General features: G+C 47.8%; 1 long non-coding RNA gene across 1 annotated transcript; it reads right to left on the bottom strand.

Annotated features, from left to right (window-relative positions):
- Nucleotides 1–257: 257 nt before the first annotated feature.
- On the bottom strand, nucleotides 258–21,509 carry LOC142578026 (uncharacterized). Its single transcript, XR_012827136.1, has 3 exons — nucleotides 21,425–21,509; nucleotides 19,741–19,793; nucleotides 258–332 (listed from the first exon to the last, which is right to left on the bottom strand). It is a non-coding gene; the product is annotated as an uncharacterized LOC142578026 (long non-coding RNA).
- Nucleotides 21,510–23,545: the final 2,036 nt, after the last annotated feature.

The raw sequence follows: 23,545 nt of genomic DNA, 5'->3' as shown, positions 1-23,545 counted from the left end.
TCGTTGAAGGGCAGCACATAAGTACACAATGCCACATATCCAGCAACCCAAGGTTGTCCGACGGTCTTTTCCCTCAACAAAGCTGCCCAATGCGCTACCGTTCTGACCATGGAGGACCCAACGGCTCTTGCTGGCGGCAAGACCGTTGGAGGCATAGATAGGTAGCCAGATAGGCAGCTAGACTGACCGTCAGCTCCAGAAAAGCGCGCGCAATACGCTAAGAATTGCAATCGCTTTCATAAATGGCAAAGACTACTTACCCAACAACGGTCTCCGTTCTTGTTAAACATTTTCTGACCTGATATTTCACATGTGCAATTATTATAGGGGTCCTGCAACGAAGTACCGAATATGATATATCTATATACGGCGAATATATATACTGCAATATCTAAAAGCTATAATAATGAGAAATTGTCCAAAATGGTGTACAAATCAATCCTGGAAAAGCTTCCTAAAAACGCCGAATATTACTATTTGCAGTCACATATAGAAGCAATAAATATACCTATACATCCTTTGGGACGCCTAAGATGACAATTAGATACGCATTTGAACAGATTATTAAATACATTTAGGCGTCGGAAGGCTGCGTGTCGCTATCAAGCACAATTGTAATATTGCATTTGCCGTTAAAACGTGCTGAAAGTAAAATGAACCCTGAAAGAAAAAGTTTTTTGTAGCTCTTGCCGAAGCGAATAACATTGTATCACAGTACAAGCATCTAATGTCTCGGCAAAGAATTACCACAGTTTGTTTTGTGCGATATAGCTGACGCATTGTTTCAGTGTTCTCGTTAAGGCATTTAGGTGGATAAACAACATGTATTATTTCAAGTTGTAGTTTTTCATTTCTGTTACTTATTACCGCTGAAGCACCATAACCACGGTGATTCCACTGACCAACAGAAAGACATAGAGACTATCGTTTCATGGTGTGAAAAATGGTTTATGCCTCTTAACCTTAATAAGTGCCAATGTATGTCCTTTTCCCGTAAGCGCAGCATCACAAATTACACGTAACATATAAACTCAACTAAAATGCCAAGAACAGACTGCTATAAGTATCTAGGTGTTAACTTGACGTCGCCATTCTCATGGGTTACTCACACTGAAACAATATGCGGAAACACCTCGCGCACACTTGGTTTTTTGCGTCGCAATTTGAAATCTGCACCCCTCGTTATTAAAAAAAACTCGCATATCAGATATACATTCGGACGAAACTGGAATACGCTTCATCTATCTGGCACCCCTCACAAGCATATCTCACCTACGAATTAGAAGCCATTCGGAATCGTGCGCCATGCTTTGTCATGTCAAACTACTCAAGTAAAACCAGCATAACTGAACTAAAACCCACACTCCATCTTCCCAGACTCCAATCACGTCGTGTGATCTCGCGTCTCTGCATGCTTCACTATTTCTACTATCACCCAATAGCCAGACACCCTCGACTACAACCCCCGCCTAGAATCTCACACCGCCTCAACAACAGCTGTCCGATTGCGCACATTCAGTGCTGCACGTCTTCAATAAAGGATTCTTTTTTTTTCGAAATGCAATAGCGCTGTGGAACACTTTTCCCGACTCTATTGTTTATTCCGCCGACCAAATGACTTTCCGTGAGAAACTAACAATCCACCTCACCTAGAATGTGTTGTTAAATATGCACTTGCTACTTGACCTCTGTTAAGTAATTAATTGTTAGTGATTCATTCTCATGCATAGTACGTTTTTTACACACTGATTTCGATGATAGTGCCGCTGGCTCGGTTCCTTCCTCAGCGTTGTTTCCTTTGCTATTATTCATCTATCTTCTTTTTTACATGATGAAGCGTTTTTAATGAATTTTTTGCCCCCGCCTTATGTAATGCCTCTGGGCCTATAAGGCTTCAATAAATGAAATCGGAAATAAAATGGCGGGCCTAATGCCGGTCTCTCATAACAGTATCGTGTTCTACCATCAAACTTCGCGATGGCTTTTCTTTTCATCCTCGTAAATGACGTATGATCCAGCCAGATCTTTAGGATTAAAAGAGTCGCTTCAGCATAGTAACTATTTTTGTGAAGCTGTTCAAATCCTCAAAAAAATTGCGAATAATTAGGGTAAAATTTTTAGGACACGGCAGTCAGCCACACTTGTCAATTTGGTGCTGATGCGTGCCACTTGCTCTTCCTTCGCGCTAAGTCAGCAAAAAAGCCAGCCTAACACATAGAATGGCTTGCGGCCAAGGCCATTCTCACCTCAATATATCGTCAAGAGGAAGAAGATGAAGCAGGAGAGCAAGGCTAACCAGTTTTCACAGATACAGGTGCCAAAACCAGTATTTTACCAGCTACATGAGCGTGGGAACCGCGTTTCTGTACACAAGTACCGACGTCCCTGTGTGCTCTCTGTCACGCTAAACTTGGGCTTCCGATTTTTACAGTGGAGCTGTTAGAACCTCGCTGAGTTTCTCTTGACGTCCGTAGCTTCGCCGAGCTGGGGGCGAGAGAGATTAGAGAGAGTGAAAACATAGCACAAATATAGCATCGCGAAGCTTAGCGACGCGGCGAAGATAAGTGGAGTCTAGCGTAGAGGGGGGGGGGGGAGGAGCGGCGCGCACTCGAGCGGCGTGCCTCTCCTGTGGCACGTGAGGCAGGGGAGTCAGGCGAAGAAGGTGGGGTGTCCTTTTTTGGTGGCTGCTAGAGTGCCTCGATGTCTGCCTCGCCCGCCGCTCGGTACAGAGTAGACACCACCGCGGCGTCTGCTATGGCGGACGCCGCGGTGGTGTCTACACCGCGCGCACAATAGACACTAGCGCCGGCAACCTATACACACTAGTGTGTATAGGTTGCCGCTGCTAGTGTTTATTGTGCGCGGCTTGGCACTACTCTGATGGCCTTCCCCCAGCTCCGTTGGTCTCTGGTGTTTGCGATAGCAGAACCACGCAGAATTTTTGTCCTCTTTTCTCAGAAAACACGAGAGAGTCTTAGGAAAAGACGCGGACTGTAACTCATAAGCGCCGTTGAAGGTCTTGGATCAAGAACCCATGATGTTCGTGCTTTCACCTAGCTTACTCTTCTTTATTGCGATTACCTCGTGTCTGCTGTCTTGCGTTTCGTCCAATCGCGTAATCTTCCCCATTCTTCTTGATTTGCAGAAGTGCTAATGGAAGACAAGCACCATTGGTTCCACTCAAATTCCATGCCCCAGATGCTTTACAGACACAAAGCTAACGCGTATGGGCGCGTAGACATTACCTGGCCGTTAGGTAACAGAATGCAGCAGACTCCAGTCTTACTATTGTAGCATCGTTGCCATGTAGGTCTCTAAAACACACGTCCCAATATTCATTGGCTCTTCAGAATCTATCACATCGCACATTTGTCGCTTCTTTTTGGCTGTTTCCTATATTTATTACAGGTCATTTGTTTGTGTTTTTTGATTAAGCCTAAAAAATCTTGAGTGTTCTGCAGTGAATGTTTACTGCTTTTCGGACGGCCGTATCTTGTGGGTCTGCCTCTCTATGTAAATAATTATTATTTAAATTAACGGGTTTTACGTGCCAAAAGCATGATCTGATTATGAGGCACGCCGTACTGAGGGTCTAAGAAAATTTTGAGTATCTGGGATTCCTTAAGGTGCACCTAAATCTAAGTACACGGGTGTCTTCGCATTTCGCCGTCATTGACATGCGGTCGCCGTGGTCGGAGCACATTTCCCCGACCTCGTGCTTAGCAGCCCAACACGATAGCCCCTAAGCAAACGCGCCGGGTGGTCTATTTGTCTATGTATATAAATACAGTACATGTATCTGTCTGCTTATATGTACGATCACATACTCAGTATCTATGTGCGCCTCTAGGAGTACGCTGGCGTCCAAGGCAGACCGAGCGCAACGTTTTCCTAAAAGGGATGTTTTCCTTATATCAATTGCAAGCATATACCAAGGATACACAATTCTCATATGTTCAAAGCAATGCTCCTGTACACAATCTTTGACTAGCAAATGAAATCCTAACAAATAATGCTGCAGACTTGGGCGACCTTGCAGAAACAGCAGCGAAGCTGTTTCTTTCCAGCACTTGCAACAAAAATCATAGGCAGTAATTAAATCACATACCTTAAGATACTGCCCATAAATACTTTATAGCTCGTCGGTTTGAAATTTTGGTCGCGTACTCCGCTCTCTAGCACTTGTTAAGAATTTTTACGACGGAACAAATTCGTACCTTGGTCAGATCATTGAGTGCGTGGGTCCCCCTCCCCTCTCCCATTCTGGCTAAGTTTGAGCTCGGTTGCATTGACATTTCTCCCTGGACAGAGGAATACAGGGTGTTTCAGCGAATCCTTTCAAAAATTTTTAAAGATTGCCTGTGGCAGATATCACAATTCTAGTTCATGAGATGGTCTACTCGAAGCGGCGGACAATACTTGCTAAAAAATTTAGATCAAAAATCGTCTAATTAATAAACATTCACTAATTAATTTTGACTAATTTCATTTGGCTATTTTGCAATTTACAAATTCTAGCCGTGGAGTACGCAAGGCGGATCTCCCGCTTGGAATGAATTTTCAACATGACACCTGTTTCGAGATATGCATTCCTGAGCTTTGCAGAGAAATGCATTTGGCGTTCGAGTTGATTTGTTAACAAAGCGTCGTTTCTTTCACTGAAGCGCACAAGTAACTGGAACGCCAATCACGCCAGACGGCCTCTACGAGTTCAAGGTCATGCCATTCGGACTTTGCTCGGCGCCTGCAACGTTTCAGCGCGTCATGGACACGGTGTTAGCCGGACTGAAGTGGCAGACGTGCCTTGTTTACCTGGATGACGTCGTTGCCTTCGCCGGAAATTTCGACGATCACCTTAGGCGGCTTGCGACAGTGTTAGAAGCCATCAAGTAATCAGGGCTCACTCTGAAGCCGGAAAAGTGCCGCTTCTCTTACGATGAGCTTTTGTTCCTAGACTACGTGATCAGCAAATCAGGAGTACGCCCCGACACACAGAAGACAGCTGCCATCGTAAAGTTTCCGCGGCCAACCGACAAGAAGGCAGTGCGCAGATTCCTTGGCATTTGTGCCTACTATAGGCGCTTTGTCAAGGACTTTTCACGCATCGCGGAGCCGCTAACACATCTAACCAAATGTGATGTCGCGTTCAAGTGGGAAACACCGCAGGCCAAGGCATTTCAAGAACTCAAAGGACGCATGCAGTCGCCACCGGTACTTGCACACTTCGACGAGGGCGCCGATACCGAAATCCAGACTGACGCCAGTAGCCTAGGCCTCGGTGCCGTCCTAGTCAGGAGGAAAGAAGGACTTGAAAGGGTTATATCGTATGCTAGCCGGTCGCTGTCAAAAGCGGAAAGCAACTATTCTACGACTGAAAAGGGATGCCTCGCCATCATTTGGGCTACAGCTAAATTGCGCCCTTACCTCTATGGCAGGGTATTCAAAGTCGTCAGTGACCATCACGCATTGTGTTGGCTAGCTAACTCAAAGGACCCTTCAGGACGGTTGGCGCGGTGGAGCCTCAGACTACAAGAATATGACGTCACGGTAATATACAAATCCCGAAGAAAACACTCCAACGCCGACTGCTTATCACGCGCCCCCATCGATCCCCCGCCGCAAGACGACGAGGACGACGACGCCTTCCTTGGGATAATAAGCGCGGAAGACTTCACTAAACAGCAACGAGCAGACCCGGAGCTAAAATGCCTCATCGAGTATTTGGAAGGGAACACCGACGTTGTCCCTAGGGCATTTAGGCGCGGGTAGTCTTCGTTCACGCTACAAAACAACCTGCTCGTGAAGAACTTCTCACCAGTCCGCGCCAGCTACCTTCTTGTTGTACCGTCAGCGCTGCGTCCAGAAATACTGCACGCCCTACACGACGATCCAACCGCTGGGCACCTCGGATTCTCCCGGGCGCTGTCGAGAATACAGGAAAGGTATTACTGGCCGCGCCTGACCGCCGACGTCGCCCGTTACGTCAAGACATGCCGAGACTGTCAACGACGCAAGACACCACCGACCAGGCCAGCAGGATTACTACAGCCGATCGAACCTCCTCGCCGACCATTCAAGCAGATTGGGATGGATTTGTTGGGGCCGTTTCCGATATCAACATCCGGGAATAAGTGGATCGTCGTGGCGACGGACTATCTCACTCGCTTTGCTGAAACTAAAGCTCTACCAAAAGGCAGCGCAGCCGAAGTGGCGAAATTTTTCGTCGAGAACATCCTGCTGCGACATGGTGACCCAGAAGTCCTCATCACCGACAGAGGAACGGCTTTTACAGCAGAGCTCACCCAACCCATTCTGCAGTACAGCCAGACAAGCCACAGGAGGACAACGGCCTACCATCCGCAGACGAATGGTCTCACGGAGCGCCTGAACAAGACCCTCGCCGACATGCTTGCAATGTACGTCGACGTCGAACACAAGACGTGGGACGCGGTCCTGCCGTACGTAACATTCGCGTACAACACGGCGGTGCAAGAAACAACACTGATCACGCCGTTTAAGCTGGTTTACGGCAGGAACCCGACGACGACGCTTGACGCCATGCTCCTGCACGTAACTGACGAAGAGAATGTTGACGTCGCTAGCTATCTCCAGCGCGCCGAACAAGCCCGACAGCTCGCCCGCCTGCGAATCAAGAGCCAGCAGAGGACCGACAGCCGAAACTACAACCTCCGACGACGCTTCGTCGAGTACCAACCTGGCGACCGTGTTTGGGTCTGGACCCCGATACGCCGACGAGGACTCAATGAGAAACTACTCCGACGCTATTTCGGACCCTACAAGGTCATCCGACGTATTGGCGCTCTGGACTATGAGGTCGTGCCTGACGGCATTTCGCATTCACAGCGGCGCCGCGCACGATCTGAAGTTTTCCACGTGGTGCGCCTTAAACCCTTTTACGGACGCTGACGAACTTCGTCATTTTTTTCTTTTCTTTGCTACGAGTGTTTTTGTTTATTACCTTCGTTTGTTTGCAGCATCGGGTCGATGCTTTTTAAGAGGGGGGTATTGACACGTTCACTTATCTTTATCGAGCGACCACGTTTCGCCGCTTAACAACTGTAATCGCACAGCGAGGGACGCGCCTGCATGTATCCGACGTTTCTGGAAAGTTATCGATGCTTCTACCCGGCTGTCTGTTGTCGCCGAACCTTGTGTTATCTGATTTCATTGCCTAACGCAAATGGTGCAGAACTTTGTGGAAGGCACGCGGGTCCGAACGATTAGTCTGGAACATTCGACGACTGCTGTATAGAAGCCGACGCGCTTGACCCGCTGATCACATTTACGACGATCGCCGACTGTGTTCGCCGCTCTCGTTGTGCTTTAAGTGTAACCTGTTTTGTGGGCACAGGTTCGCCCAATAAAAGCTAGTTTTTGTCTTTCACAGTATTGCTACTGTGTTCTTCGACGTCACGACCACGTGACAATACCATCTACTTGGCCATTATTACCCTCCGGGTGAGCACTGGCAACGATAGAAAGGTTGAAAACACATTACAACGCGCAATAGGAGCAGCTTCACTCCAGCAGGAACTGGACTGGCGTGTTCAGCAGAGAAGTCTGAGCTCCTCTTATATAGACCATCGCGACGTTGCCGATAACCACGCAACTACGAGGAACGAAACAAACCGGAAATTACCTAACTACGGTGGATGGTACGGCCAAAGCTAAGGTTGACAAGATCACAGTATCGGGCCTCATCATTTAAAGTAACGGCTTTAATGGAGAGACCATACGCAAAGTAGACAATGTAATATCTAAAATCATGCGGCCACTTACACGAATAGCCAAGAAACATAGTGGAACGAAAGAAGGCAAGCCGCTTAGACTAGTCCAAGCGTTCGTAATAAGCAGAATAGTATGCGTTGCATCGTACCTACGATGGTACTCGCCAGAAAGATACAAATTAGACTGCTTAATCAGAGTGAGTGAGTGAGTGAAAAACTTTATCAGCTCTAGATTCGCTGGTCTTCTGCGGTCTGCAGATGGAATCGTCCATCTTCTAGCACAACGGTCGGTTGTCCTTAGTCCAGGGCTCCGCTGGATGCTGCTGCCAGTTGTGCTCGCCGAATCAGACCTTCTTGGTCGACCTGGCGACCGTTGGAGAGCACTTCCTCCCATTGCTCCGCACTCGGGTTTAGTATAACGGGTACCACGTCTATCTTCTGGCATGCCCACGTTATGTGATACAGCGTGGGTGTTTTGTGGCACCAGGGGCATTTGTCATTGTATTGTGTGGGATAAATTTTGCTGAGTACGTTTAGGTTCGGGTACGAGCCCTTTTGTAGCTGCCTCCACGCGACAGAGTCCTCTCTGCTAAGGGAGTTGTGCGGTGGTGGATACCGCTTTCTGCAGCCCTTGTAGTAATTTAGTATCGCCGAATAGTCTTGGGGTTCAGGTTCGGTCTCCTCGAGGTGGCCTATGTTGGATGCTCGGTAATAAGTGTACCCTCGAGCTATCCTGTCCGCCTCTTGGTTCCCTGGGGTATGGGGGCTACCTTTAGTGTGCGATCATGCGGGCCACTTGTAGGGTGGATGCCTTGAGTAGGGCGAGGGTGTGGGTGCAGCGTTGGTTTAACTGTATCCACATCCCCAGGATTCTGATGAGCGCCTTTTCCGGTATCGGCTTCCCGTCGAGGTAGACGTTGAGCTTTAACTCGTCTCTGGTGGGGACTGTGCGGTTTTGCTTTCCTCTCCAAACTCTCAGCAGCTCGGACTTCTCAGTGGAGCAGGCTAGCCCTCTTGCTCTGACGTAGTCCTCTACGCAGGTGGCTGCCTCTTGTAACTTCTCTTCTTTCTGTCTGAGCGAGCCTGTGTTCACCCAGATGGTGATGTCGTCGGCATACATGGCATGGTGTATGCCGTCGATTTTATTTAACTGTTTTGCCAAGCCAATCATTGCTATGTTGAAACGCGTGGGGGAGATGACCGACCCTTGAGGCGTCCCTTTGTTTGGAGTAAGGAACTTCTCTGATCGGAGCCCTCCGAGGCCAATCGTTGCCGTTCTGTTTGAAAGGAAGGCTTTGACGTAGCCGTAGACTCTCCTGCCGCAGTTCAGGTGGTTCGTGCCCGTGAGGATAGCTTCGTGGCTTACATTGTCAAAAGCCCCCTTGATATCCAATGCCATTATTATATTCTCCCCGCTCCTGGGGACGTTCCCGAGTACTTCTTCTTTGATTTGAAGCAGTACGTCTTGGGTCGATAATTTTTCTCTGAATCGAAACATGCTGTGGGGATACAGTTCGTTGTCCTCCATGTACTGTTGTAGTCTCAGCGTCACCACTCGTTCGTACAGTTTTCCCAGGCACGATGTGAGCGAGGTCGGTCTGAGGTTCTCAATTTGCAGTTTCTTGCCCTGTTTAGGAATCATCACTACCTCCGCATGCTTCCACTCCTCGGGAACGGTCTTAGCTTCCCAGTGTTTGTTGAGAAAGTCGGTTAATTCTGCGACTAACTCTTCACTGAGGTTGCGGATGAGTGCGTTATTTATCTTGTCTGCACCCGCGGCTGTGTTTCTGTGTTTCTGCTTAATCAGAAAAATCTACACGCAAGCAATGGGACTCTCCATAACCGCCAGCAACGATAAAGTACGGCAGCTAAGTCTACATAATACACTGGATGAGCTAATCTATGCACAACGCACCGCAAAAACAAACGCCTATCCAAAGCTAAAGCAGGTCAGCAAATATTGGATTGCCTAGATATAGGGTATCATACCGAACATGGTGCCAAAGTAGATATACCCAGACGCGTAAGAGACGTTATAACCGTCCTTCCAATACCCGAGGAAATGCATCCCACCCACCATCAGAGTAGGCGGAAAAGCAGAGCACGCGATATACAGAAGACATGCCGTAACAACCAAGACATTTGTAGACGCAGCTAGATGCAGACACAAGCACTCCTACACAGCAGTGGTGATAATTTATGAAGGAATGTGCACGACGAGCACTGCAGTCAACACGCCACACGAAGAAAGCGCAGGCGAAATGACTATCGCGTTAGCAATATCACGAACAGAAGCGGACATAATCGTCGGTGATTCCTAGACGGTGATATGAAACTTCGCCAGCGGTGAAATCTCTCCAGAGGCACTACGACTCGTAAAATTAGGTAATAACCACGACAAAAGCGTCGATCTCATCTGTACGCCCACTCCCACACTACCAGACGGTAGCAATGAGGCGGCGCACCGCATGGCTCGAGAGCTTAGAAGCGAGCCTCGGTTAGCACCGCCTCCCCGACTACCGACGAGTGGGAGTAAAATGATAAAATGGATGGATTGATGGATGGACACAGCTTTCTTGTACCTCAAGCAAGGTTTAACGCGACCCGGGCTCAAGTTTCCCATGGGAGCACGTCAAGGCCTTGCCTCCACGCGGCCTCACGGGCTTGCTGGACTGCCCATGTCTGGATTCCGAGGTCTAAGCTGCGCAGAGCGGTGGCCCACCTCGACGACAGGGTCTCCGGAGTAACTGCCATCCCTCCTATAACTACATTGTACTCTCATGTATTCGAGTGTTGCAGGTCCTTCCTGGCACAATTTGCACGTGTCGTCCGGATGATTATCTGGGAAGATACGTTTCAGACGGGTGGATCAGGGAAGGTGTTCGTCTGGAGTTATCTCCAGGCGACGTCCTGCCTCCTGTTCAATTTGGGACTCGGTGGTGTGTATATCCTTCTGGCGTTCAAATATGCACTGGTTATGTCGTTGTATCTGGTGACCCTGTCCCGTTCTGTTCGAGAAGCGTTCGCTATCGTGCGAGAGGCGTTGCCCTGTTCGCCGCGGCGGGTCATGTCTCGCGCCGTCCGGTGCGCCGTCTCGTTTAGGATCGGGAGCGCGTCGCCTTCCGTGGTGAAGTGCGCGAGGAACCATCGAATGACCAGATTTTATAAAATTACACAACAGCTTAGATTGCAGAGGCGCACATTCACGCCACCGCTCCCAAAATTAAGCAAAAATCAGTTTGTCGACTGGTGGCCGTTACAAACTAAATCTTATGCGAGTCCAGCAATTATGCACCTAATAACACTCAGGTTTATACACGACTGGCAAGTGCAGACACTCTAAGGCATATCTGAAGGGAATGTACGGGTATGACACACAATAACGGTGATGCAGCCTCAAACATCGAAAGCCTCAGTGCGCGGCGGGAATCTGCGTTGCTCAGCTCGGACCTGCCGCGCCAACTTTGGGGTATCCAGCGAGCCGAGGAAGCCGCTAAGTGCCAACAACCCTTGGCCGAAACCTAGGCGTTGTCCAGGCCCAGCCCACCCAATCGCAGGACACTAAAGTTATTTAAATGAATGAAGGAAAACAAATTTGGTGAGGATGCGTTTCGAACCTACGAGCCCACACACAGAAGCCGAGTCTCTTACGAATTCGTCTAAACACCCAGGGTTCCAGAGGGTGAATATATCTGAATAATATGATTGCGTTTTACCGGCGATAAGACAACAAATGCCGAAGTAGAACAGGGGCCCTATAACGTGAAACTATTCTAATATGTTTTATTCCGATTTCCTGACGCCAAATTTGCGAAACCAGCGACGCAAGAAACAGGCGGTCACCCGCAGGGTTGTCTGGACAGACCAATCAAACGCTCTCCTCGTTCATAGGAGGTCACTTTTGTTTGCTTGAAAAACGAATAACATTGCCTACACTGAGCGGTTTGTCGTATCTAATTGGTTGGCAAGAGGCGAGGAGAACGCTCACGTGGAGAAGGAATCGATGGGGCAGAGCCAGTGCACTGAAAATTGATAACCGGATGAAGAGGGTGGTGCCAGCGTCTGCGATTGGTCGGCTTTCCCTTACTTAGCTTGTGGTGGCTAGTTGAAAATCGCGGCGGCATGCAATGGAAGCTTAAGAATGACGCTAAAACGAATCCTCACCAAAAAAGATATGTCCAAATGAGGTCGTAAACGTGCCGAAAGTGCTCGAAAACGTTACGCGGCCACGGAAGAAGCTTTATTATACGCAAATAAACCCATGCTCTCCGGCAGGGGCGAGTTGCCAGCGCCTGAGCGATGGGGGCAGCCATCTTTTATTCCTTTCGGAACGGGGTAGCCTGAGGTTATTCAGAAGAAAATTCAGTTTCGTTCGGCATATTAATGCATCTTTAAAGCATACACTTTACTTTGACGCGGAGAGTTTTCGCAGTTTTGCGACGTCGCGTGACAGGCAGGTGAAGTTGGTGCAGCCCGAAACTTTTGACCGATAGCCAGGGAGCTAATGGCGAAAAGGTGTCGAAACATAAATAACTGTTTTTCTTTCTTTGGTCAAATCATGCATAATCAGTGTGTACACATCATTTCACATAGGGAGGTATCGCCGTTTTCGTGCCGTCACGTGACAGACAGGTAAAATGCGAGTGGTCCAAAAAGTTTTTGACCAATCGCGGAGGGCTGATAGCAGAAATGGAATAGAAAACTTTGGAAGAGTTTTACGTTATAGCGCCCCAGTTTCTATGAAGGTTACGTTGAAATATTTGGTGAGGGTAGAATAAAATCTATCTCCAGGACACCATTTAGAGTCTACTGGAGCCTTGTAAACATCAAGAAAATTCCCATATGGCGATGAAGAAAAACTTTATTTATCCCTCATTAAAGGGAAGGGTCAACGGAATAGAGGGTTGGGGGAGGAACTACTTGAAGTAGGTCTCCTCTATCCTATCAGCCCACTCCAGGATCGCCTCCTAAAAGTCGGGGCTCGAACTTCGCAAGGTAGCTTCCCACTGCTCCTCACTAGATAATAATTGCTTGAGGAAAGGGATGTGGTTTAAGTCTGCTTTGGAAGAGATGCCGAATTCGCAAGACGAAGAAAGGTAAATGGAGGGATGAATGCAGTGGAGGGGTAAGGGGAGGGAAAGTTGCGAGTCTGCAGCTGTCACCACAGAACTTCGCACCTAAGCGGGGATTTGTCCATGAGTGGCTGAAAGGTTAAACAGTCTAAGTAGTAGTGTGTGCAGAGGTCGTGGTAGGTAATAAGCCGATCGCGGGCTGTAAACGGCACCTCCTCTGTGGTGAGGTCGGACACATGTGAGGCCTGAGCCAGGACTGCAAATCCTCGGGCACTGGCATGAGCCGCCTCGTTTCCGGCAAGGCCCGTATGCGCGGGAGTCCAGATTACTGTCACAGTTTGATGAAAAGGATAGACCAAGAGGAGGTAAAAGGCTGGCTTAGAGACCCTGCCCACTCCGAATTTATGCATGGCTGCTTTGAAGTCGCTATCGTTACCTGATGAATATGGAATTGTGAAGGCCAGGGCTATGGCCGCCTCCTCCGCCTCCTCCGAGGAAGAGCCAGGAATAGAGGCGGCCGCAGCGACCTGGCCGTGAGAGTTAATGACTGATATCGCAGAATGATTTCTGTTCCCATATTCGGCGGCATCAACATAGACGTCTTTTGAGGTGGAGAATTGTTTTTGGAGCGCTTTTGCTCGCTGCCTCCTGCGCTGTTCGTGGTGCACAGGGTGCATGTTATTAGGAAGTGGGGGATGCAGCTCTCGTGTATGTGATGTGGAATGTCTATTTAGTCTGATGATGTGTGCCGGAGTGATAGAAATAGCTTGTAGAATGCGTCGACCTGTTGCAGCGTTAGAAAGTCTGCTATATTGGGATGTGAGGTGGGCTTCTGTGAGTTCAGTAAGTGTGTTCAAGGTGCCAGTAAGCATTAGTCTTTCAGTGGAGGCACGTATGGGGACCGTCAGAGCCAATTTATATATATTGCGTAAAAGAGTGTCGATCTTATCTGATTCTGATTTAAGGAAATGTAGATATGGGGTTGCGAATGTAATCTTACTGATAACGAAGGCCTGGATCAAGCGGAGAAGTTCGGCCTCCTTTAGTCCGCCATGTTTTTTGGAGACTCGCCCTAGAACGCGCAGGGTGTGATCGACTGTGGTGTGGAGTGCATGTATACGGGTACATGTGTTGAGCCTGTTGCTTTGGGAAAATGTATTCCAAAACGCGCCAAATCACCGACGCGTTTCGGTGGTCGCAGGAAGTGCCTTCCATTATGCCGTTCCTTCCCCGACCGAAATGTCACCGATCTCTCAGGGCTCATGCGCTTCACGTCACGCAAGGCAGACAGATAAGCAATCGAAGAGTTGATGAGGATCATAAAACGTGATGAGGTGTTTTATGGGTCTCATGACAGTTAATTATGGTTCCACCTGAAGGGTTCAGGTGCCAAAAAGCGATAAGGCCTTAAATAGGTCGCAACAATTATCATAATGTTAGCGACAAGGATTGACAAGGGTCGAATCATGTCCGATAAATTTGTTAATGGCAAATAAGTCTTGATAAGGGTCGGACGAATTGTAATATTGTTGATACCATTTCAATACCGTCAACAAATGCGCAAGAGACGAGCCACCGTGGAAATGATATCTGGGCTCTTTGCGGGAGCGTGTATCTGCCTAGAGATCTCGCTCCAGTGTGAATGCAATGTTAGTAGTCTGTTTTGGCTGTTTCATTCCCGACGTAGCATTTTGTTGGAGGTTTGCGATCCCCGTCCTAGCCACGCAGCTCTGAAGCGTTCGGTACATCGAGCATCTCACCATGGTTCCCGGTGAATAGACAGCGTCAGCAACGGCTGTGGCTCACGAGTCCGCTCAAGTCCTCACGGTTGCCCACCACGGCGAGCCTGGTATGTTCATTGGCCTGGAGTGAGTGGACGTTCATGAATGGATCAAGTGCTATGAACGCGTCAGTATGAATAGCATGTGGAATCCAACGATTATGGTCACCAATGTCCCCTTTGATCTCACAGCACCCCAAGCGTATTACTTCCTACGCAGGAAGACGAGATCACCAGCTGGGACGTTATCAAGAAAACCTACGCGAACCGTTCGGCGACGCCTTTGGGTGGCAGATTGCCTCAAGAAAGGCTCTTGCGACTCGTGTTCAGTCATCTACAGAGCCGTACATTTCATGCCTCCTAGACGATTTGGCTCTTTGCCGCCAAGCTGATGGCACGATGCCAGAAAAACTGGCTTATATACTAAAAGAAATTCCAGACGACGCTTTAAATTTGCTTGTTTTCTGGAACATCTCGACTATCGACGCCGTCATAAAACAATGTCGTCGCCTTGAACAGCCGTAGTATCACACTACACATCACACCGCTACCCAATTCTGCTGCTACGTCGACATGTGAGGGTCGTCCACGTCAGCCCACCACCTATGACGATGTAACATGCATTATTCGCCGTGAGCTCGAAGCCGTTTGTTCGCCAACCTTCTCCGCGGCGCCTCCCGATCGGCCAGCAACCGCGATTGAGATTATTCAGGTCGTTAGACAGGAATTAGAGAACATGGGTCTCCACTCCGTGTGTTTGTCTACACAACCTAGCACTCCCCAGTTCCCTAGCGGCCCTTCTCGTCTCCGGCAGTCCTTTTCCGCCGCATATCGGCACTCGTCCGAATGGCATACCCTGGATGACAAGCCTATCTGCTTTCACTGCTGTCGCATCAGCCACTTCGCCCGTAACTGCCGCATCCGATGGCCACCACCGATTTGGACACATGCCTGCGCTTATTCCCGCACCTTTGGCCCTACTGCTCAATGTGCTACCCGCCATGAGCCCATTGCCGCTGATGCCCAGTTTCGAACTTTCCATACGGCCGCTCACCTTCACTTCGACACCATGAGTCTTCTTCGGCCCAACTCTGTCACTTCTCTTTGTCGCCTAACGCCAACAAACACCCAACTGGAAAACTAGGCACTATAGCTCCTGGAAGTGGAGCTGCGTTGTCGAACCTGCCCCCAAATTCTGTGCTCATGTTACCTACGAACGAAAACCTTCTTGACCTTGACGTCGACTGCTATCCTGCCACTGCACTGAACGATACAGGAGCCCATCTTTCTGTGATGAGTGTTGCCATCCGATGACGACTCAGAAAGGTCCTCAGCCCATAGTCGCAAAAATCATCCGCGAGGGGCTCTGCTTACCCTTATTGTCGGCATGTGCACAGCACGTGCCAGCATCGCCATCCACCACACTCCTGCCCTCTTCACCATGATTCTCCATCGACCCCACGATCTAATCCTCGGTCTCAAGTTCCTCTCCACGCATTTAACTGTTATTGACTGCTCTGCCAGTACCCTTCCCCTTGAGCGGTAGATTTTTGCAAAACCTTCTAACGTACCCACGTGCCGCTTACGCACCACCGACTTTATTCGCCTGGCATAAAAGTCATTAGCTTACTTAAAACTGTTGTTTTACTCACCTGTTCCTGATGGCGAGCCTATCTTCAATCCTTTTCCCGATATTCCACTGCAGTATGACGTCACTGTGCCTCACAGTGTTCTTACCATTACTGCTAATCGGACTCCCACGCCTATATTCAACTTTCGATTTGCAAAGCAAATTCTACCGCTAGGTATTTGCGTTGCCAATGTTGATTTTCTCTGTGACCATGAAGTGGAAGCTTTATCAACCGATGATTCTTCCGAGCTTGGGAAGCCCCTCAGGCAGTCTCGTGTGTCGATCTCAACATTAAGAAAATAGTTATGGCAGACCTTTCCTCTACGCAAGCTGAAGACCTTTGCGAAGTTGCATCCTCCTACCGAGTCATTCTCGACTTCTGTGATCGCCCTTAAAGCCAGGCGCTCGTGGTCAAGCGTTGCATTCATACTGACGATGCTACGCCTATTCAGCCTTATCGAGCTTATCAAGCACATCCGTCGGACCACCGGGTAAATTAAAGTGAAGTGAACGAAATCCTTGATAGAAACATCAATAAGGCTTCTTCGAGTCCCTGAGTGTTATCTGTGGTATTGGTTAAGAAGAAGGACGGCACGTGGCACTTCCGTGTAGATTACCGTCATCTCAACAAGATCACTAAGAAAGACGGCTACCGCTTCTACACACAGATCGTTGACTGCCTCCATAGTTACAGTAATATCTCGCCCATTAATATTTCTTCAGAATACTAGTGCACTGCTGTTGGAAATATGAACAGAGACAAGACGGCGTTTACAGAGCACAATGACCTATAGCAATTTAAAGTGATGAAATTTGGATTGATGAACCCTTCGGCCACCTTTGAGCGTATGATGGTCTCCTTGCTCCAAGGCTTTAAATTGTCCACGTGTCTCTGCTTCCTCGACGATGTAATCGTCGTCTCGCCAACGTTCTTACCACATCTTGAGCGTCTAACATCTATATTAGATGTTTTTAGAAACGTAAACTGCAACTCGTCCAAATGTTGTTTTGGTCACCGGCAAATTACTGTCCTTGGCCATCTCGTCCACACTTACCGAGTGCAGCCTGCAAAACTCGCGCTCTCCGGGATCTGCCGGTTCTGAAGACAGCAGCAGACGCGGGACATTTTCCAAGGCTGTGTTCTTACTTTCATCGTTTTGTTCAAGATTTGGCGGCCATTGCTAGGCACCTCACTAATCATTTGAAGAAAAGCGTACGATTTTCGTGGGGTACTGCAGAGTCCGCCGCCTCTTCTCGTCTCGGCACTCTTTTCACCTCGCCACCCATCCTAGCCCATTTCGGCCCTGATGCCCCTCAAGAATAACGAGAGGATTCCAGCCGTCATGACATAGGTTCTGTCCTAGCCCAGCGTCAATGGGTCCAGGATCGCGGTATTGCTTATGCAAGTCACCTCCTATCACCTGTCGCATCGCAACTATTCACCTCCGAAATGCCATTCCGAAGTTCCGCCCCTACCTCTACGATCGTCCTTTCTCCGTAATTACTGACCATCATGCTCTCTCTGCTGGCTTTCATCCCTAAGGGATCCTGCAGTCCGGCTTAGTCGATGGCCTTTGTGGCTACAAGAGATTTCATATTCCGTGGTTTAATAGTCTAGCTGCCTAACCAAGACGCTCGCAGCTTGTTGCGCTACCTTTTTCAAGGCTCTGACCACTCAAACACTGACAGTGCAACTTGAATTTTCTCAGCGTCACAGCTCCTTCATGTTGTCGACGAGCAACGTCGTGGCGCCTACGTCAAAGCACTCATCGACAGTTTTGAACATGCTCCGGCGGATGCAGCTCTTCGCGACGAAAATCTGTACCGTCGTAATCTTCATCAGTACGGCTGTTATTTTCTACTTATCACTCCTAAATACCTCAGCTCTAGCGTTCTAGAAGAGCTTCGCGACGCACGAGCGGCGGGACAACTCAGCGTATCTCGGACCTAAGAACGAGTACGCAGCCGTCTTTTTTTTTTTTGGCCGGGGCTTGCCCGTTAGGTATAACGTTACGCCGCCGCTTGCTGCGTGTGCCAACGACGCAAGAAACCGTTCGAGCTCTCCATCGATTGCCTGCAGCCACTCGCTATCCCGGCCGACCCCTTCAGTCGTGTCAGCTTATGCTTTCTCGGCCGCTTCCCGCAATCAACATCAGGAAACAAAGTTGGTTGCCGCTGCTGTGGACTACGCGACCCGCTACAGCGTAACACGAGCTCCTCCGACCAGTTAGGCGACTGATGCGGCCTTCCTCAGACACGATATTATTTTGATGGACGGTGCTCCGCGTCAAATACTGAGATACTGTGGCCGTACGTGTTTGTACAAAGTCATTGGTGACATCATGCGTGTCTGCACTGTACAGCATAAACTGACCACCTCATACCATCCACATACGAAGGGCTTCACTTAATGTTTGAACCGAATCCTTAAAGACATGCTATTGAACTATGTTTAAGTCGACCACGATGACTGGGACCTTCCTTCCCGTACATTATTTTTTCCTTAAATTTATTCCGTCTCGAAACTGCTGCAGATTCCCCATTCTGCCTTTTGTATAGGCGACAACCGACGCTTCCGAAGACACAGTTCTTCTGTCCACCACAGCTTCATCTAGCGATTATAACCATGATGCTGCCGCCCGTGCAGACCGTGCTCGCCAACTTGAACGCGCTCGTTTGCAAATGTCTCTAAACAAACTGAAGCACCGTTACGACCTCGGCCACCGTGATGCCCATTCATCGCCCGGAACCTTCGTGTTGTTTTGGTCACCACCTCGTTAATTTGCCCTCTATGAAAAACTGCTCTCATGTTACACAGGCCCATATCGCATGCACCGCCAAGTCACCGGTATCACATATATGAAGTAATTCTAGCCTCTCCAACTACGTCATCCGCACAGACAACCAGTAATATAGTTGACGTTTTATTTCTATCTTTTTTAGCCTCGCAGCTCTCCACGCGCCTTAGATTTTTAACAGCACCGGGATGGCCCTGTTTCCACCGGGTGGGAGTATTACGATACCAGCAACAGCTGCTCAAGAGACGAGCCGACGCATAAAAGATGATGAGGTGTCTGGGCTCTTGGCGTGAACGTGTCTGCCTAGCGGTCCTCCTCCAGTGTAATTATACTCCAAACAGTCTCATTTGGCTCGGTCTTTCCACGCGTAATAATACCAACCGATAAGGATGATAAAGCCCCGGTCGAGCCTGTTTATGTTGATAACAACAGATAATGGTTCACAAGGGTTAACGCTGGTCGGATCAAGTTTCATACCGTTGATATTGACAAGAGGCTGCGTGGATATGAGAAATGGGGCACAATGCTTACGCATACTTAGAACACGCCCCCAAAGAAGTTTCTGAGTGAACTTTTTAACAACTATGCTGAGACTATAGCTGAAGACTATGCATCCGTATCTCGCTGTTCTTATGCTCAATCTAGTCCTGAGACCTTGCAACAAAGTCATCATATATACATTATTTAACACTTCATTCTACAGTACACTCACTTTAGGGCACTCGCATTCCATGCCGGTCCCCGCTTCATTTTGACTTGTGGAACCTGCAAACGCGGAAAATATACTAAAATTGCCGTCATACATGTTAGGAATAACGTTGAAAGAGTTCTCGATATATAGCTTCATCGTTGTATGCAACTCTGTAGTTGTAATCTGCACATTTACAGGTATCATGTCTGCCTTATATGTTTTCTCCAGACAGGATAGTTATTCCACTATGTTTAACCAAAACAAAGCACTTAGCATATACAATAGTGGGCATATTTATATGTTTACTGCAATATTTGCATTAAAGTTAAACACCTTTTTGATCAAACGGCTGATCTGGTCACCCGAAATTCACAAACTACATATATATATATATATATATATATGTCACAACGTGCTGTTCCGGAATCCTATTCGCAAACGTCTATTTCCCAAGCACGATTCTTCATTTTTACTACATGTCAAGGAAGCCATTTTATCACATGGCACTCCATTGTTGTAGGAGAAAGCGTGAAAGTGCGGGAAGTAAAAAGAAGGGCTGGGTGCCCCAACCCTACTTGCCCTGCTTGTGCGGTAGCCGTGGTTATGGTTTATGTATGTTATTCAATCGTTTTTCTTGTACCCTCCCGTCAGGTAGCGCTGTTCTTTTTTTACGATAATTAACCCCTTAGTCAGTGTTTGCCTATGAGGAATCTGAAAATCCTCAGAATAAAGAAAATGGATGCGCAGAGGGGGCTGTATAATCGAGGGGGAATGAGCGTCTGTCATGTGCCACCGAAATTGGTATTTTGTGACTGCAGCGAAAAACAACCTAATAATAATAAAGAAAACGAAAGTGACACTTTAGGAACAGAAAATTCGGGGTAAGGAACAGCATAACTGTGTTTTAGAACCTGGCTAATAAACTTAATTTTAAAAGTAGTATCACACGTGCGGGGGTCATAGGTGGTTTGGCGCTTTTGATGACCACGTCGCCATGCTACCAACGCACCATGAGGGAGGGGGGGCTAGGCTATGAAGAGCAATAGAGAGGCAAAGCAAAAAAAAATTATTGTCTTTTTGTTACAGTAGAAGAAACCGATCTGAAACAGAAGTGGGAAAGCGCTGGCGGTCGTAGGCCACCAGCGGAAATTACTAAGGTAAAATTCTGACAGAAATTTCTATTATTATAAGAGAACTACAGATCCAATAGCAAAGCTTGTAGATCCCATAGATATTTCTGCCAGTCCTATAGGTCGTCCACTGGGCAATATACACTGTTCTAGAAGACAAAGAAATATGCTTTATGGATCCCAATTGAATCAATAAAAGTAGGGATATAAACTCGAATAAATAAAATGCAGTATAGTACCTAATAGAGGCTTAGAAGTAGGGATCATGATAAAAAACTAGCAGACGTGCCGAACATTGAGAAGCAAAGCGCACCAGGCCGTAATATAATAAAATGTTCATGCTTTGGTTTCTAACGTGCATATTTTTTGCGCTTAGGATATTTAGGTACTGACTGCTTTTTCCCTGCGTAATTTCGTACCCATAAAAACAGGTTTCCCAGCGTGCAATATGGCAGCTACGCCAATCATCAGGCATTTGAGGTCCACAGACATCCTAATGTTTTTTTGGAGGACATTGTATTGTTATTCACATTTATGTTAGAACCGTATGCTAGCTTCTAAGCAGGCGTACTTACCGAATGGTAGCATCAGGCAGATGAGCTCAATGCTTAAAAAATGTTTGAAACTTGCCATCAGAATACTACCTGAAAAAAATTTGCTGTATTTAAACCAAGCGAATTTTAGCACAGATATGTACTTGTTATTATGGGATTGTTTGTGAGCAGTAACGTGCAATTGGTCTGAAAGCAATAAATTATTTTTGACAAATAATGTTGTGCTTTCGCATCTCCTGCCCCTCCCACACACACAAAAAAACGTTCCTTGGGATACGCATATCAGTAGCATATTACCCGAAAGCCGCGCAACTTTCTTGCCTGCCAGGCTTGCGTACAGCACTGTTAATCTAAAGGCCTCGCAGCGTCAGAAACAGAAACATATCGCGTATTAGGCTATTCCTGCAATAAAGCGTGCACAAACATTTTCTGGTACGTTGATCATGTCTTTCCAGCGACGCGCTCATGTTCATCTGTTAATAGGTGGTATTCATCTCTACGCCGCAGCTTTTAGGTTGACAGCAGCGGAAATCAAAGGCCGCGTTTCTAGTAATTTCTTGCACTGGAAGAAATTGCAGAGCCGGAAAACGTCATAGACATCTTGTTCTCCATATCACCTACTGCACTCATTACACGTGCTACTTACGCTTCGAAAGCCGTAATTGTAAGCTCAATTTATCTAAGTGGTGGCGGCTGTTACAAAATCCCGATATAACAGTGGCAGACATCTAGAAACAGGCATCAACGTCTGAATGTATAAGGTCGACTGCGTATCTGCTCTCTCGGCTATCATTACTGGAAGAAGGGTTTCTCCTATCCTCTTGTAACTAAGAAAAAAAAACTTTAACATTTATTTTGATTGTAATCCGTCATTTCTGTCTCCGTTGTGAAACATGAACTTAGAAGAAAATGCATTCCTAAAACAGCAAAATGTTTATGCCTGAATATATTTGTCATGGAAACACACGTAATGCAACTAATCAACCTCATCGGGATTTAGGTCGACAGCAAGGTATTTGTGACCGCCTTGCAGTACTCCTCTGTTGGGTTAACATGTTTCTTTCTTTTTTTTGCTGTACGCTTAGGCGCAGAGGCTCTGCATATCAGGTGGTGATGACTTTGAGATTGAGTGGCGCGTGCGGCAATAAAAGGCGCTGCACTATTATCTCGTAGGCTATATGCATAGAAGTGTGCTTGTACTACGAATGTTGTATAGAAGCCGCTACCATGAGCGAAAATTCCAAGCTGCGTTTTTCTTGTCTGTAAGCCGGCTAGAAAGTAATCGCGAGTGTGCATACGCGCCATCACATGGGTGACATTGCCAAGAGGCCCTCGGTAAGTAAAAAGACCTAGTAAAGACTTTCCTAAGAATCTTCGCTGTAGGGAAAAATGAGGAAAGGGATTGCGGAGGTATTTCTGGGCTGCATTACGGTAACGGAGTAGCAAGGAGACGTTCAATAAAAGAGGCGCAGCAAAGAATATTTCAAAATTACACAATCAGGGCCTAGCCGCAATGAAGGCTTTTTTGAATTAGAATTTTGGCGGTTGTCTATCCCGTAGACACGGAACGACACCACTTCAAGCATGCCTTCCTCACGAAAGCTGTTACTGCAGATTGTCATGACATGTGCTTTCTACGTCCGAAGTCTCGGACCCTACCAGCACGGTGAATTCGGCCCGCTTCCTGCATCTCCCGCAGCGACAAACGCCACACCAAGCATGGGCACCGCCCGATCACTCGTCTGGCAAGCAGGATCCACTACATCTGCATTCGACACTGACGGGGGGGGGGATTTAAAGGCCAGCGAGCCATCTTTCACTTCAGACGCGAACCACTTCAAACATGCCTGTTTCACGAATGCTGTTATTGCAGATTGCCATGACATGCGCTTTCTACGTCGGAAGTCTCGGGCCCTGCTTGCACGGTGAAATTGCCCCCCCCCCGGAAGAGGGAGGGGGCAGCTCCGGTTATGTACGCCAATGTGAGCTCCGACATTTTCGGCTATGTACGCCATCCTTATCAGTCTTATAGAACACCACCACCACCACCTAATGCTAGAGGCAGAGGCGCTACAATGTGTAAAGATAGTTCAAAATTTGTGGACAAATTACGGCCCCACCAGAAAATTTCTATGCAGAATA

This window comes from Dermacentor variabilis, chromosome 4 (genome assembly GCF_050947875.1).
Source record: "Dermacentor variabilis isolate Ectoservices chromosome 4, ASM5094787v1, whole genome shotgun sequence".
NCBI classification, from domain to species: domain Eukaryota; kingdom Metazoa; phylum Arthropoda; class Arachnida; order Ixodida; family Ixodidae; genus Dermacentor; species Dermacentor variabilis.
Note: the sequence above shows the minus strand (reverse complement) of the source record. Positions and strands in the feature narration are given on the sequence as shown.